This window comes from Leptonychotes weddellii, chromosome 6, assembly GCF_054177405.1.
Source record: "Leptonychotes weddellii isolate Sample4059 chromosome 6, ASM5417740v2, whole genome shotgun sequence".
Lineage (NCBI taxonomy): Eukaryota > Metazoa > Chordata > Mammalia > Carnivora > Phocidae > Leptonychotes > Leptonychotes weddellii.
In genome coordinates, this window is record NC_138374.1 from 126,567,373 (window position 1) to 126,584,713 (window position 17,341).

At 47.8% G+C, this 17,341-nt stretch overlaps 1 protein-coding gene across 5 annotated transcripts in view; it reads left to right on the top strand.

Moving 5' to 3' along the window:
* TGFB2 (transforming growth factor beta 2) overlaps positions 1-17,341 on the top strand; it is an 82,166-nt gene that overhangs the window by 33,759 nt on the left and 31,066 nt on the right. The gene's annotated exons all lie outside the window — the stretch shown is intronic.

Genomic DNA, 17,341 nt, shown 5'->3' on the forward strand with positions numbered 1-17,341 from the left:
TCACACACCAAACGTGTCATCGGCTGGTGGGAAGGAGCTGTAGCTCAGACCTCACAGCGACTCCTTCAAAACCTAAATGAGGCTTTTTACAAGTTCAGTCTCTGAACTCTTGGTGTGTCTGACTCCTTCCCCCTCTGTCCTCTTTAGGAAAATGGGAGATTCAAACTGCTAGAACCAGACTCGTTTGATAAGCTTCAGCACAGTGTCTAGGTCATGGGGGTGGTGGCATTTTAAAGGACATCTGGTTCTGTCCTCTCTCCTTGAATCTGTTATAAAACTGCTCCCAAGTTACCAGCTTCTTCTGTGGATAGCTCTGATCCAGAGAAGGCTATACTGAGCTTGGGCTGTTCTGGGACTTTCCATCCCCTCGTCCTTAAAGCGCTACAGAACAAACCTCTATTGGAAGGGGACGTGGGGCCATGGAAAGAGTGTGGACTTGGGAACAGAGAGACTTGGTTTGTAATTTCCAGCCCTCTCCTCTGTTGTCTGCACAAGTGACTTGCCTGCTGTAAGTCTCGGTCCTTCCATGTATACACTGGGAGCTGTGAGGAGAGGGGACTGATCTGGCACAGAGTGGACACTGTCAATAAGACAGCACTTATATGAACTGCCACTAGGTTTAACAATGAATTATGTTCAAGAACGTGCTTTGTGAGTTGTAGGTGAATGTGGGTACTTTCAATAATAAAATCACTCGAAGTCTGCTTTTGCACCTGGTTTATATGTGAGTAATGCAGTGGGTCAGCAAATCCAGTGGATCCAAGACTGGTTTTCTAAGACATGTCCTACTGAATCAGGCTCACGTGTGCCCACTGGTTTCGGATTCTAGTAGTTGTAAATGGAGTAACAGAGGCAGATCCAAGGACTGTGCTGTGTGTGTGCGTGCATGTGTGTGTGTGTGTGTGTTTGTGTGTGTGTGTGTGTTTGATTCTATAAGGCAGAGGAAAGGGTGCTCCCATCCCCAGGGTTTCAGGCACTCTGCAGTTTTGACATATGGGATCTCTTCTTTGTTCCTGGGTAGAAGAGTCTTATTGACATTAGTCTCTGTGAGAGGGTGCAGCTTTCCCCATTCTGCTCCCAGCGGTCATTTATTATACAACCTTACACTTGTTGAGTGCTCATTATGTTCATATTCATTATTTTATCTAACCCTTAATAGCAATTCTTAGAGGTGAGAGTTGGCATTATCACATTTTATTTATTTTATTTTTTTAAAAGATTTAATTTTTATTTATTTATTTGAGAGAGAGAACATGAGCGGTGGGGAGGGGCAGAAGGAGAAGGAGAAGAAGCAGACTCGCTGCTGAGCAGGGAGCCTGACTCAGGGCCCGATCCCAGGACCCCGAGACTATGACCTAAGCTGAAGGCAGACACTTAACCGACTGAGCCACCCAGGCGCCCCAGCATTACCACAGTTTAAACACAGAAATGAGTCTGAGTCCTTGCTCTGGTGCTGCCCACATCAATCAGGTAAACATGTAGAGAGGTGACTATAATACCTATATAATACATAAGTCCCATTGGGGCACAAAGAAGGGAGAAATTGATTCTGCTGGAAATTCTTCTGAAAACAGGAGGCACTAAGGCTGGGCTCCCCAGGATGAGTAGGAGTTTGCCAGATGTGGCGGGGGCATGGGTGTGGTGATGTGTCGGTGCTTGGCGAGTCTGGAAACAACAGGGTGCACTTAGGGCAGAGGCCACTGGGGCAGGAGCGGGAGGGAGGGGAGATGGCAGAGTGCCCACGAAGCTGGGAAGGTAGGTTGGGGTCACAGCGCACAAAGCCAGACACGTTCTGAGGTTGTTTCTTTGAGGTGATTGAAAATGACTGTGGAGGGGCGCCTAGGTGGCTCAGTCTTAAGCGTCTGCCTTCGGCTCGGGTCGTGATCCCGGGGTCCTGGGATCGGGCTCCCTGCTCGGCGGGGAGTCTGCTTCTGCCTCTCCCACTCCCCCTGCTTGTGTTCCCTCTCTCGCTGTGTCTCTGTCAAATAAATAAATGAAATCTTAAAAAAAAAAAAAAATGATTGTGGAGACTTCACTGGTTGGAGGTTAAGAGAGAGGAAAGCATGGTTGAGAATGGAAGTGGGCATAGGGGAAGCGAAGGAAAAATAGAAGAAGATAAAATCAGAGAGGGAGACAAACCATAAGAGACTCAGCTGGAGGGAACAAACAGGGTTGCTGGAGGGAACAAACAGGGTTGCTGGAGGGGAGCGGGGTGGGGGGCTGGGGTAACTGGGTGACGGGCATTAAGGTGGGCACTTGACAGAATGAGCACTGGGCGTTATATGCAACTGATGAATCACTAAATTCTACCCCTGAAACTAATAGCACACTATATGTGAACTAAATTGAATTTAAATAAAAAAATTTTTAAAAGAGTAAATTAAAAAAAAAAAAGAATGGAAGGGGGCTTGCTTAGCACCCATGGCGCCTAAACCTGCTAGAAAAGGCACGCCAAGCTATAGCGGAGTCCGTACTTTCTAACGTGAAGCCCCGGAACCTCAGCGGGAGCCCCGGGCTCTCCCAGCCTTAGATGGACGCGTGGAGTCCAAGCCCAACGTTGTCCTGGGCGTGAGGGCACTGAGGCCCGGAGAGTCTGCTGACCTGCCCCAGTGAGGACTCTGCGGGGAAACTGTTCCATCCTCCCTCCTCAGGCTACTTCTGAAAAGGCCCTCCTGTATTGTCCGCCTTAAACCCCTCAGGGCCTGAGTGGCCACGGCCCGAGACCCATTCCCATGTGACCTTTTCACCTCCCTTTCCCTGCCCTGGACCTCCGAGAAAAGGTGGTGTGGCGGAAGGCTGCAAGAATAGCACCAACTCCATGGGGGCTGTCTCTCTCCCTCCCTCTCTCTCTCTCTCTGAAGTGCTTTCACAGTTCTGGCATCCTGCTCCGAGATATCTGAGGGTGCCGAGCATGCCGTGGAGTTCACTTCTCTGTCCGTGTTACCCCACCCCCCGATGACCCGCCTGATGAGTGTGACTCTTCCTAGAAATGGATGGAGCCTGCAAGGCCCGCTGAGAGCAGAACCATGCCTCTCTGTCTTCCGCAAGATTAGACTCTAGGGGCGCCTGGGTGGCTCAGTTGGTGAAGCGTCTGCCTTTGGCTCAGGTCAAGATCCTGGGGTCCTGGGATCGAGTCCCCACATTGGGCTCCCTGCTCAGCAGGAAGTCGGCTTCTCCCTCTGCCTTCCACTCCCCTTGCTTGTGCTTGCTCGCTCTCTCTCTATCTCTCTGACAAATAGATAAAATCTTTAAAAAAGAAAAAAGAAAAAAAAAGATTAGACTCTATAGTTAGAGGACCCAGTGCACCCACAGAACAGTGGGTGTGGGATTAGACACAGGGTATAATTACAGTAGAGCCCCGGAGAAGCCATGTTTGCCTCTTTGAGCCACCACCTTCCCCTAGCTTCCTTCCTACAATAAAAGCATAATGTATGGTCAGTTGGTTTTAAAAAAAAAAAAGCAAAGGCATCAGCTGGAGTTTGTAAAAGTCCATCTGTGTTTGGGCTGTACCAATTGCCTGTCTGAGCAGAATGACCTCGGTGAGCCCATCTTGGGGGGAAGAGAGGTCCCAGCTACAGCTGGTTCTCCACACCCAGAGGGAAAATTTAAAAGTGCTATAAACTCCCAGGCCATTGTGGACTGTCCTTGAACACCGCAAAATGATCTCATCATTGAGGCTGCTGGCCAGAAAGCATGTCTGAATCTTTGTCATGCCCACCGAGGCAGGTGCTGTGGCCCAGTCTCTCCCTCCCCCACCACGGAAGAAAGCGGAGGCTTCTAAAGACATCATACATCTCCCGCTGAAACTGGGGAACCCAGCTCTCTCCCTGCTTCTCTCTCTCTCATTTCTAGGTCATTCCTAAAGTACCAGTCACAGAGGTCATGGTAGATCATGGTCCCCGAGGTGGCTGCCTGAAAGGACCATCAGTCCCTTTCTCCATCTTGGTCCCGTCTCTGCATTGTCACCCTCAGCCTGCTGTGCTTTTAGGGGAAGGCGTTTCTGCTCTTGGCAGGAGAATAGCTGTTCCCAGTAACAATGAAGACAAACCCCTCGCACGGGACATCAGAGCAGCTGAAAGGACAGCGTGTTTATTGCCATGCTGCTGTATCTCCTCAAGTGGGAATATCACGGAGGTCTCAAAATCAGTCTTCTCAGCCTGCTGACCCTTCTCTTTAGTATCCGAGGCTGCTTTACATTGTAGAGGGGAGGCAGTTCCTGAGCCCGGTGTCAGGAGATGAGCATTAGATTAGCACTAAGAAGTCCGGAGAACCCTTTAAAGAAAACCATCAGGCCTCTCCATTGCGGTTTCCTCAACAGTACAATGGGAATAATGTTTCCTTGTTTGTAAGTTAATTCGGCTCCCATGATGTAATAGATGCGAAAGTGTACCAAATCCTGTGCGGATGTGATTAGCATTCATTGGCATCACGTGACTTAGCTTTTTCAGAAAAGAGTGCGCTTCCTTCTGCTTTGTGATCCTGAGCACCTATTACGTGCTGGGTGGTCCTGTCCCGGGTCTGGAGCTAGGACCCAGGAGTGGGAAGGCAACAGGTTTAGCCCCCGAGCTCGTGGAAGTTACAAAGGCCCCTCCCCCGATATAGAGCCCGTCCTCCCAGTGTCTATGCTCCCAGTATCCAGGGCTGGTTCAGTGTGCATCCTGGTCAGGAAGGTCTGAAAGGGAACTCACCAATGAGCTCATTGGAGAGACCAGATGTCTGCAGAGCTCTTGCTGGCTCTCAGCCTTCTCGATCTAGGGCTGCCGAGATGCAAAGACACAGCTCGCTCCCTGCTAAAAGAGAATTCTCAAGGTGTTTAAGAGCCCTTGAAAAGAATTACCAAGTCCCCTTCTCCAAGCTCCTCTGGCAGCGAGTGAACTCAAGCCAGTACCCCGTGGGTGCTCCGCTGCACAATGTGCATGTTCTTCATTGATGACCTTTCATTCACTTGTACACAAAAGCTAAATTGATGTATTCAGATGCCATCATGGAAGTGGCTCTTTTCTCACTTTTCTGACACAGGGAAGCCTTTCAGATATGTTGTCTAGCCTTTTAAAATGATCTAATGAAACAGCTGAAACGAACAGAATATTATATGTCAATTATATCTCAATTAAAAAAAAAAAAACAGGGGCACCTGGATGGCTCAGTTGTTAAGCGTCTGCCTTCGGCTCGGGTCATGATCCCAGGGTCCTGCTCCATGGGAAGCCTGCTTCTCCCTTTCCCACTGCCCCCTGTTTGTGTTCCCTCTCTCGCTGTCTCTCTCTCTGTCAAATAAATCAAATCTTTAAAAATTAAAAATTAAAAAAAAATGTAGCATGAGGATGGTCCTCCATAACATTTAAAAAAAAAACAAAAACAGTCTAATGAGATCAATGCAAAATGGCAAGAAAGAGGCAACTAAAATGGCGTAACTCGGTCACCATAACCTGGCAAAAGTAATTCCTTAAAGTAAACTTTAAGGTGCACCAGGCTGTTCTTTACCTTCGCCTGCTGCTTATTTAATTCTGCTTATGAACCTGGGTAGATACCACTCTGGTTCTCCGGGACTTCTGTTTGCTTCTATCCTGACACATTTAAAAAGCACTGGCTTTCTTCAAAGAGCTCTTCTTTAAAGGGCACTTAGGAAATGCTTTTGAGGAAGCACAGGAGAGCCACTGCCTGGGACTAAGTAAAAGCATCTGTCGTGTGTCATCTGCACGCTGGCCCATGATAAAATAGAGCTTCTGAAGACAAAGCTTCAGAAACCACCTGAGTTTTGACCCCTTGTCCGAAAGACTTCTGAAGGTGTCTGAGAAAAAACTAGAGAGAGCCGTAAGACAGAGCTTACACTTTCCCAAAGAGGAGAAACTCTTTTTTTCTTAAGAATTCTGTCTAGCCTCAAAATCTCAGCACCTTCGGTTTTTGCGGGGGTACAGGAGAAAGGGGGACAGGTTGGACTCACTCTTTGGGATGTCCTGGCTGCTGTCTATCCCAGTGTCCCTAAGAGCAGATCAAGTTGCACACATTTTATAGCCTCTCTACACCCAACTCATGAGACCGATGCTAAGCTGTGGGGCTTGCTTTCGGATACTTAAATAAAACTAACCATATTCGAACATTTTAAAGGACTCAGCTGTGGTCTAGTTCTGCCATGAAGATTCTTACTTTAAAGACTGTTTTTTCTCCTCTCACAAATGGTGGCCCCACCTTGAATGAAATTTGCTTAGCACCCAAATGAACATGATTTCTTAAAACAAGCATAACACCCGCGGCTCCATTCCAGAACACGTTCATGCCACAGTTAATCTGGATTCCTATAATTCCTGTATGGTCCCATATCTTAATTGCCCATAGCTCTATTGCCAGTACAAACAGAATGGGGGAAGAGTACACACCCTTACTGAATACATATACCAACCCCAGGAAAGCACCATCCTTTGAAACTCGAATATTCTTTGCGAGGTACTGAATGACCATCTACTGAAATGCTAATAAGAATATCTGCTGGGGCGCCTGGGTGGCTCAGTCGTTAAGCGTCTGCCTTCGGCTCAGGTCATGATCCTGGGGTCCTGGGATCGAGCCCCGCATGGGGCTCCCTGCTCCGCGGGAAGCCTGCTTCTCCCTCTCCCACTCCCCCTGCTTGTGTTCCCTCTCTCGCTGTGTCTCTCTCTGTCAAATAAATAAATAAAATCTTAAAAAAAAAAAAAAGAATATCTGCAAACTAAAAATTCCTTCAAAGCAGTTCCTACTCCCTACCATCTTTATATTTGAGATTCAGGGCTAGCATTCATCACCAAGAACAATTCAGACCTTCCATTCAGCTTTTCAAGGAAGCGTATTTGGAAACTAACCCTCAGAGTGTTGATTCATAGAGGATAGGCATTCTGGGGTGAGGTGGGTTCCGGAACCTTCCTCAACCTTGTCCTGTTGGCCATTTTCCTTGATGCCTGGCAGTAGGATGCCGCTGGCCTGCTGATGTCTTAGAAAGCGTGCTGCTGGGCAAAGAGCAGTCTCACTGGGGCACCAGTGTGTAACTGTGCAGCACTAGGGGCCCCTTCCCATGGACTTGGCTGTCCCCACGGAGATGAGCGGCGTGCCGTGGTGCCTGCCAGAGTGGAAACAGCTCAGAGGAAGAAGTTGTAGTATGGATTCAGGTCTGTAGTCACCCAAACAAAATTTAGAAACTTGGTTCATGATCTGGGAGTCTAGGGGATTGAATGAAGTATGTACTAAGTGTCTTTCTGATTTTCAGATTCTGTCCTCTGCAATATCATTTAACAAATGAGTGTCCACGCTTACCAAATCAGATTGCAAATCCATCTCAGCGTATCTGAAATGAGGAATGGAGTCACTAAGTAGAGGCATTTGAATAGGGGTTGATCATTATAAAATCTGTACCCAAAAAGCCTCAGGGTATAAGACATAGGATAGTACCATCTATAAAATAGTTTGCATGGAAAAGACCTCAGACTTGAAATGTATTATGCATTCAAAAGACATAGAAAATATGAGTGCAAAGGTGAAAAAAAAGAGAGAATGAGAATAACTTACTGTTGGGATGCATTAATAAAAAAAGCATAAGTCGCACAGGCAGGGAGGTCATGGTGCCATCTCTTCTGTCTTGAGAATTACGGTCCAACTTGAGGGTCTGATTTTAAGACTGGAGCAAAGAGGATAACGTGAAAGTAAAAGGCTTCCGTGAAAAATAATGAAAGGCAGTAAGGATGTTTGCTTAGGAAAGGAATAGGGGTGCGGAGACATAGGAACTGGTTTCCAAATTTCCGAGCAGGGTCAAGCAGAAGGAGAGTAAATCATCCCGTGCTGCAGAACTAGACCCAGTGGGAAGGACTGCAAGCAGGCCAATCTCAGGGCAGCATAGGGAAAGCTTTTGTGCAACCCCGAGCTGTCAGACATTGTAGGAGGCCCGCTGCCTGAATTTTGAGTTCTCTGTCACTGAGGAGTTCTGGGAGAGACAATAATCGGGTCTTCTCTTGTTGTAGAGAAAACTGCAGTAAGAGGAATTAGTTGCCAATAACCCCGAGAGAGCACCTGATCGGTGCCAGGCAATGCCTTGATGTGCTCTCAGTTCTAAGTGCAACGTGGAGTTTCAGAGAGACGGGATGTGGGCTGTATTTGCTCTCCTTCTCTCAAACTGGATAATCCAGACCATCCATTCCTCTTCGTCTTTACTCACTCCCAAGTCATGAATTTAATACATTCATAATAATAGCCCCTGCCACTTGGTTAAGTTGGTAAATAGCTTGCAGTCCTAGCAGGGTGTGCCTTGCTGCTTAGTAGCTTAGCTTTAGGGCAGAGCCACAGATCAGCCCAGTACCTCCAAGTGATTAGGCAATTGCCTGACTAAGAAGTTAGGCCACAAGCAAGAAGCTTACAGCAAACACAGGGAAAAGCTCACAGTACTAGGCACACATTGGCCATTATATACACCACTGCCATAATTTCAGAAAGATTAGAGGAAGATTTTCAGCCCAGTAAAGAGCCACTACGCTCATTAAGCATGTCGAAAATCCACACCAATCATTCTAGAGCTGCAGGGAAAGTGCAATTGGTTCTGGAAAATGGGATTGTTGGAAGTTTAGGGATAAGCTCTCTTGGCAGGGATGAGTGAGAAATGTCTCAGATTGTGCATTTGAAGCCTTATTTTGCCAATGTTTGGTGTAATCCTGGGAAGATTTTGCTCCTCAGTTTCTCAACCTGTAAAAAGAGATTAAAAATGAAGTGTGCTTCTAGTCCATTAGTCCATTAAGAGATTAAGGATGACATCCTAAATTTTCAAGTTTAACTTGGCAGCGAAATCAACGCATATTGCCTTTTTTTCTACTGACCTTGTTGGGAGCCGTTCTGAATTCTAGAATAGTTGTATGGATAGCTATATCGTGGGGTTAATGGCTTCTTTAAATGCTATCAGTGGACCCGAATCATGACTATTTTGCCCCATTAGATGTCATAGAGAGACTAAAGCACAAATTGAAGAGAAGAGAGCAGGAACAGAGAGAGAAAATGGAGCAAAGGAAGAAGAGAAGATAAGAATGGGGAGAGAGAGAGAGACAGAAACCCAAGCCAAGAGAGCTTTTATGTGCTTTAGAGAGTGAGACAGTGACAGAGAAGAGCGCCTTCAGCTGCCTGTTCCAACCATGAGAAGACCCCTCTGCTGGGAGGCCACTGGAAAGGGAGATGCCACCCTCACGGGACACCTGCCCGCAGAGGAGGGTCCGGGAGCCCTCACCACGCTCACTGCCTGTGACCCTTTCTCCGTTAACCACTGGCCTCTCAGCAGCACGGCTTGGCCTGCCCCTTTCCACAACTACAGATTGTGCTGCTAAAACCCAGCATGCCCTACACACATCGCCGACCTAGCCCTAAGCGTGATGAGGGAGACACGTTAGAGGAATTGAGCCAGAAGAGGTGTTTCCATGTAGGTGGGGTTTTATGAGCCCGATGGAAACTTGGGAGCAGGCACTAGAAACCATGTGTCTGTCACAATTCAAGAAAGCCAACCGCCAGGGGCCGGCCCCACTGTTATTTTACTGCGTTTTCTCTGTGCAGGAAGGGGCCCAGAAACTCCTGCGGACAGCAGGCACAGTCTCAAATAGCAGTGAGCTGAAGACCAAGTCACATAAGCTGATGCTGACACAATTAGCCTCGCAGATGCCAACAGCATGTCAAGTTCAACACTGTCCCCGACTTGGAGATGCCCCGCCCCCCCCTTAAATAGCAGATCCTCCGGTGCAGTGTTACATTTAATAGGAGGGATGGCCCGAGAGAACATCAGAAACCACTGCTGATGCGCTGTTTATTTCTCAGTCATTTTGGGTTAAATTGCTGTGACTTCAATGTCAGCAGCGTTTGGGATGTGGTAGTGAAATAAAATCCATAGCCCGTGTGCCAAGATAAATTTCAGAAAACCCCAAAACACAATTGTCTTGGTTTCTGGCTGGCTGTGTCTCTGCACACACAAATAGAGGCTAGTTTATTGCCCTCCAACCGTTCAGTGGGTTGCTCGTCTTGCCGCACTCTGGGGGATGTCTAATGAACCCCGAACTACTTCCCTCAGAGCTGGGGATGGCAGGAACAAGGGGCTGCTACGCTCATTAGGCATGTCAAAAGTCCATGCCGATTACCGGAGAGCTGCACGAAAAGTGGTCATTTCTGGAGTGGGAGATGAGAAGTTAGCTCTGTTCATTCGAGGAGCCAGTGGATGCCACTGGGCCGAGGGCCACCAGGCACATTTGTGTGGGGGGCCGTAGGGTTCTGGACCATCCTGATGTTGGCAAAGTGCGTCTCATGGGGAAACATTCACACTGAGCAAGCCCCAGATCTCCAAATCGGGATCATTCTTTCCAAGAGTATCAGTGAAGGGCGCCTGGGTGGCTCAGATGGTTGAGCGTCTGCCTTCGGCTCGGGTTGTGATCCCAGGGTCCTGGGATCAAGTCCCACATCGGGCTCCCTGCTAGGCGGGGAGCCTGCTTCTCCCTCTGCCTCTGCCTCTCTCCCTGTCTCTCTAACTCTCATGAATAAATAAATGAAACATTGAAAAAAAAAAGTATCGGTGAAAATACTTGATCTTGCATTGAACTCTGTTGAGCTTTAAGGCAAGGTCAAGCTGATCCCTAGTTGAGAAGAAGCCACTTCTTCGTGTTGGGTTTTGCAACAGTGTTCCAATGCCTGGGTCAGTATTTCTGCCCGGGATAATATTCACGCCTTCTATTCAAGGGGCTCCTTTGCGCAGAAGGCAGGCATTATAGTAAAAAGCCAGAGCTTTTGATTGAAGGGCCAGGCTCGCCTTGACCTTAGCCAAGAGCCAGTTCGCTCTCCTTGCTCTTAATTTCTTAATCTGTGAAATGGGGTTGAAAAACACCCTCTGAGCGGAAATGAAGTATATGAAGCTAGTATAAAATGGGAGGGGGTCATGAAGTAGAATTCTGAGGCTGCAGTGACACCAGGCCGTTCTTTTTCAGGGTGTGGGTGGTGGATGGACATTTTTAATTCATCCCTGGCTAGTTCATGACACTGAGTAACGGAAAGGGAAGCCTGCCAATGTTGTTGTGGTTGGACCATAGTCTAGGGCACAAGCTATCAGGCCTGAGTGTAAAACAGAATCATCTGAAATTCACCCAGTAGGTCTGGGATGGAGCCAGGTGATAAGCATATTAATAAGCTCCCCTGCCCAGGTAATTCCCACGCAGGTGGTGAATGACAATCATCTAATGTGGGATTTAGGGGAGAAAACCATTTTTTGGAGGTTTCATGAATGGAGAACATCCAAACGAGAAAGATGAGCTCCAAGTGAGCCAGCCACCTAGTTCAACCTGCCACCAGATTCAGGACACCCCACTGCATCTTTCATCTCAAAACTACATGAACTCTTCAGTGAGGGGAGCACTCCCAACCTTGAAGGACAGTGCATTTTTTTAAACTCTTCTAAATTATTAGAAAAATTATTTCTATATTGAGCCAAAATATGACTCTCTGGCCCATTTAGAAAGTAAGAACTTCCCATACACAAGCTCCTGAAATATTTGGAGTCTCCCTGGTGTCTCTAAGTTGTCTCTTCTTTTTTTTTTTTTTTAAAGATTTTATTTATTTATTTGAGAGAGAGGATGAGAGGAGAGAGAGAGCACATGAGAGGGGGGAGGGTCAGAGGGAGAAGCAGACTCCCTGCTGAGCAGGGAGCCCGATGCGGGACTCGATCCCGGGACTCCAGGATCATGACCTGAGCCGAAGGCAGTCGCTTAACAAACTGAGCCACCCAGGTGCCCTCTAAGTTGCCTCTTCTTCAGGCTAAGTGTTATCAGTTCCTTCTTAAGGAACTGTCTCTATTCTCTCTGCTTGAGAATCAGCTGAGGAGCTTAGAAAAGGCACTCTCAGTCCAATTAATTAAACAGTCTCTGGGGCTGGGACCCAGACATTCATATTTTCAGAGGTCTTTAGTTTGAAATGTGGAGTCAAGGGAGACAATTAGTGCAAATCATGGGGGAATTCTGTTTTTCCATTATCAGAGTCTCGTGTTGCTGTAATTTCGTCTTTTCTCTGTTCTACTCTTTTTTTCTATGTGTAATGCCTGATCACAATTTTAGATGCTTCCAATAAATAACTTTCTTTCTTAAAAAAAAAGTTTAGATACTCCTTTGTCTTTAAAAAAAAAAAATCATTCAAAACTATTTATTGAATGACTACTATGTTCTATGTACTTTCCTAGATACTTTGGATACTTAATTGAACAAAACAAAGATCCCTCCATGGAGTTTATATTCTAGCAGCAGGAGATGGACAATAAAAAAGCAATAGACTAATTAAATAATTAGTATTGTCAACTTTAGTAGTCCGTTGGAAGATGATCAGTGCTTTCAAAAAATAAAAAAAAAAGTCTATCATAGATGGTTGGACCATAGTCTAGGGGAGATGCTATCAGACCTGATTGTAAAAAAAATCATCCGAAATTCACTCAGTAGGTCTGGGATGCAGCCAGGTGATAAGCATATTAATAAGCTCCTTTGTCTGTCTTTCTTTGTGGATTTCTTTTCTTCTGTCTTTTATTTCAGTGGTTCTTGAGGTTTAGGGAACGTATGAGTCACCCAAGGAGTTCGATGAAATGCAGACCACCCCTACCCCACACCCACGCTTTGGGAACCCCTGCTATGGAGGGTCCACACATCCACTAATCACCAGGAGCCCAAGAAGGGATACTAACTTGTATTTAAGGTTCAGGTGAATGGTGAGTGCCTCAGGCAAGAAGACAAACCTAGTGGGAAGTAAGCAACAGATGGATGAGTGAAGCGTTGCCTTCCTAAAGGCTGAGCTCTGCACATTCTTGGGGGTATTTCTTTCAGGCCCCCAGTCCACATTCTTTGTCAGAGCTCATCACATACTGGTGATGTTGTCAGACTTTCCTCAGGTTTTGGTTTTTGCTGCCTTTTTTGGTAAGTAGTCTTACTATGAGCATCGTAGTGGGAGGCGGAATAGCTTGACACAGAGAAGTCTGGTGAGAAGAAAGAATTCTCTTGGCCCCTTTCTGAGGCAGATTGCCGAAGGCCGGTGATGGGGAACCTGAGAGAACTTTGGTTGACTCATAGAGTCGTTTATAAACTGCCCCAGTACCCTTAGCTGCTTCTGCTCCTTCCTGTCTCCTCCTCTAGTTAAGTTCGTCAGGCGGTAGGAGAGTTGTCTCTCCCTGAGGATATTTAAGGAAGGCGCGAGCACCGCTTGGCAGCTTTGCTGCAGAATGGGAAGGGGGACAGGAAGGGACCTTTCTGAGGGGAAATCTGTGCTAGACCAGTGCTCCAATGTTCCTTCTGCTTAGTTATGCCGTCCTGACCACATGATTCAATGCATATTATATAGGGAATTATTTAAATCGTTGCATAGATGGAGAAACTGTTGCCATTAGCTAGCACTGGATGATTTGGGATTAAAACTCAGATGGCCGTGAAGTTCCACATGGCATTAAGATCCTATAGCTTTCACTGTGGTGGGGCTAGCTATAAAATGTGTGGGATGCTTTTCCAAAGGAAAACGCGGGGCCTCTTGTTTAAAAAGCAGGGAACATAGACTGTCAAAGATTCCACAATATAAAATGTTTTCCTTGGTTCCACGATCCCTTTCCCTCTCCTCTCTCTTGACCTGGTGCGCTGTTTTCATGTGCTCTTTGATGTTGTGCTCCCTTGGGTACGGGGACCCTCCCAGAGTGGGAGCAGACTCACAGGCCCCGGGGGCCCTGCCCTCTAGCCTGGGCCCGTGCAGCTGGGTGCCCCCTGCCTCTAGCCACCAGACTGATGCCATGAGCCTGGCATCTCCCTTCCCATGGGACCACCACAACGACCCATAAGATTGCAAACTCTGCAGCGTGCTTGGTACCTGGATCAAGAGTGGCCAAGAGTTGCCCTCCAAATGCGTTCTGAGACGCTTCAGTGGCGTGTGCCTGACCCTGACTCTCCCAGGTGAGGCTGGGGGCACCAGAGGGTGAGGGCTAGGGGGCTGAGGACCAATCTTCGGAAGGCCTGCAGGTAACGAGAGATGCAGTAGCTCACGAGCCAAGGTTTTATGCCCCCTGCACACGTCTCATTTGTCCCATCAGACTTCCCTTCTATAGCCTAAATTCAAAGATGAAATTATTAAGGATTTCAAGATGGTGACTGTAGAGCATTAATCTCAAATGTGAGGCTTTGCTGAGCGCGGGGACCTTGTGTAACTGTGTAACTGCCCTGGGCACACGTCCCTGCAGCGGCCCGGGGCTGTGGAGAACCAAAGAACGGGACAGAAAGATTCCTGGATGGGAGGTGTTTACTTCAGGAGAAGATAATATACAATGAGCCATTATTACATTATTGGAACAGATAACAAGTCAGTATATAATGCTTATAAAAGTAGCTTGTGATTAACTGCTATAATTAGGCTTTCTGTTCACTGACTTTGTAAGGTGATAACTACTTAGAGTCCCTCTTTTTTTTCCCTCTTGTCCATTCCCCCAAATCTGATTCAGCAGGGAGGTGTGGCCAGGGTTGAAGAGAGGGAGACACCACTCACTTGATGTCATTCTGGAATCTCCCATGTGCAAGCTTTTCCATGAGAGGCAGGCCCACAGGAGAGAGCACGGGATGAGGCGCGGAATCAGCCTGGTGGTCTGATCCAAAGGGCTGCAGGAAAATCGATTCGATTAAACCAAAAAAAAAAAAAAAAAAAGTGGGTCAGAAACAGAGAGGCAGGAGCCAATGAGGATGTGAGTGTGGGTAAGTTGGCAAAGGTCGAGCCCAAGTACCTGACCACCTGGCGATGGAGTAGGAGCTGGGATTGGAATTACAGAGGACTTTAGGGAGAACTCCCATTCCGACGGGGGAAATGAGTTCTTGGAGAAGGCAGAGGAAAAAGCTCCATCCCTCCAAGGCTAAGGGGGTGGATCAGGGCTGCACAAGCCATTAAATACCTACGCTGCTGCTTTGGCGCCCTGTGCCCGGGGAGCGAGCCGGCAGCGTCCCCGGCTGGGTGTCGATGGGCCGCAGTCGGCTCTCCCTGCACCGTGCCTCCCAAAGCTTTGATGAGGTAAGGGTAAGGTCACAGCCCAGGCCAGAGCAATTTGCTGTCACGCTTTCCCCCGCCCCCAAATGCAGAAACATTTGCCAAGTCACTCAAGTTCCTCCGCCAGGCAGGGGGCTGGTGACCCAAAGCAGATAACAGCAGGGGATAGCTGCAACCGGCCCTTGGAAGCAGTCGTCAGCTCTTTTTGGTCAACAGTCTTTATGGAGGGCTCTGCTGCAGGAGTGTGGGGGGAGGCTGTAGCTTCCTCCTGGCCGGGTCCCTTCACTGTGGCGATGAGACCAAAGCAGAGTTGCTGGTAGGGGCTGCTCCGTGGGCCTTTCCGCTCGTGCCTGAACTCCTTCTGCTTCTACAGCAAGAAGCCCCCAGACGCGGGTCTGTGTTATCAGGCCCTGAAACGGAGCTCCGGGACGGGTTCTAGGCGCCAGAGGGGAGGAGGGCTGCTTGCCAGTGTATAGGGAGCAGAGCCGAGCGGCACTTGAGCGTCAAGCTCCTCCTGTAAATATTTGCAAACGCCCCTTCCAAGCTCAAAAGCCTAGGACAGGATCATTGGACGATTTGCTTAGAAGAAGAGGAAACAAAATTGACCTCATGGTCCGAAGCAGCCATAAAAAGAAAGAGTGAGTTTGGGCAGAAGACCAGAAAAGAGAAAAAAAAAAAATCGCTCAAAGCTTCATAAACACAAAAGAGAATAAAAATAAATCTCAAGAGCACTTATTTACAAACTCGATGGAAGGATGAGATTGGGGCGGGTGGGTGTGAAAGATGGGTGTTTGGGGAAGGAGAACTGGCCTGCGGGGGTTCCGCTGAATGAAGAGGGGCAAATGGCTCGCGAGATGTTTACTCGGCCTAATGACAGGAAACGCACTGAATTAGCTTTGCTCTTGCAGGATGCTCTTTCAGAGCATGTCTGAAGATTCTGCTGTCTAATGGGGAAGCCGTGTGAAGATGAATGCAGCCACTAGGCCTTGTGGAAGGTTCTGGCCAAACTCGAGGGTGTAGGAAGCCAGAGAGCCCGGCTCCAGCCTTGCCCCAGCTTCTCTGCCTGGGCATCTGGCCTGTTGGCAGCTGAGCTGGTCAGGCCGGGACCAGCTTGTCCAATCACCTGGGCTGGGCATGTTCCAGAGGAGAGAAAGATCAATTTCTTCCCAGCAGTGATCTTTTTAAATCTCAGTGCTCGGGGGGCTCTGGAAAACCTGGCTGCTTGTAGGCATCTTTGTCTGCCTGAAAACTGTCCGCCGGCTCATTCACAGTCGTAATGCACTGGGCCATCACTGTGTCTGCATGAATACTTTCTTTTCTCTGACACCTGGATGCTTTAGATTTTGGGGGGTTTTTATTTTGTTTGTTTGTTTGTTTCGGAGACGCCTGGCTCACGAGCTACAAAGCTTCCATTCACACAGTCGGTCGGTCGGTCGTTTGCGAGGCAGTCACCCTGGGTGCGGAGCGTGGCTGGGAGAAATTCACCTCTTCCTCAGAAGCAGCCTTCTGAGAGTCACAGGACGAGGGGGTGGGGTGGGGGTAAGCCCCCTTGAGGGAAAAGACTGCGGAGCTCTTAAGATCAGCGAATGGCGGTGTGTTCCTAGCATTTTTTTTTTTTCAGTCTCATCGTCAGGGCACGGGCTTCCCCAGAAATCACGAAAGGTATTTATTTCTATTTTAAGATCGGCAACATGGCTTGTTTATTTAATAAGAAGTTAGTCTTGCCAATAGCCAGATGGCCGAGTCTTTCAAGCCTCCCATTGATGACCAACTATGCAAACAGTGGATCCTTGGTGAATTCCATGTGTGCAGGGCCCTGTCCTAGGGATAGGGGGGCGGGGGCAGGGGGAAGGAAGACCTGACAGATCTGGTCTCTGCCCTCAAGATTCTTAAAATTTCATGGGGGAAAACAAAATAAACAAACATAATGCAGACGTAATAAAAACACTTGTAAAAAGCCATAAACAACTGTGAATGATTATGTTGTAATGAAGCTACATAGTTGAGAAGAGGGTAGAAAGTACTGGAGCTACCCGATTTGGACAGAGCATTCCAGAATAATGAAAGAAGGTTTGCAGAAGATGTGGGAGGAGAATTGTAGAAACATCTGGAACAAGTGGCCTGCCCAGTGTACATGCTCAATAAACGGGTGCTGTGTATGAAGCATGTGGCTGGGATTAGGACCCGCTTTGGTTTTGTTGGTGCTCAGGTGTTTATTCAAAGGCGGTGGCAAATTATTGCAAAATAACAGCAAACCTCTAGCAACCCATGACCTTGAAATTGTTGTCTACTATCTGCCTCTTTGTGTTTTCCGGGGCTTAGAACTGAA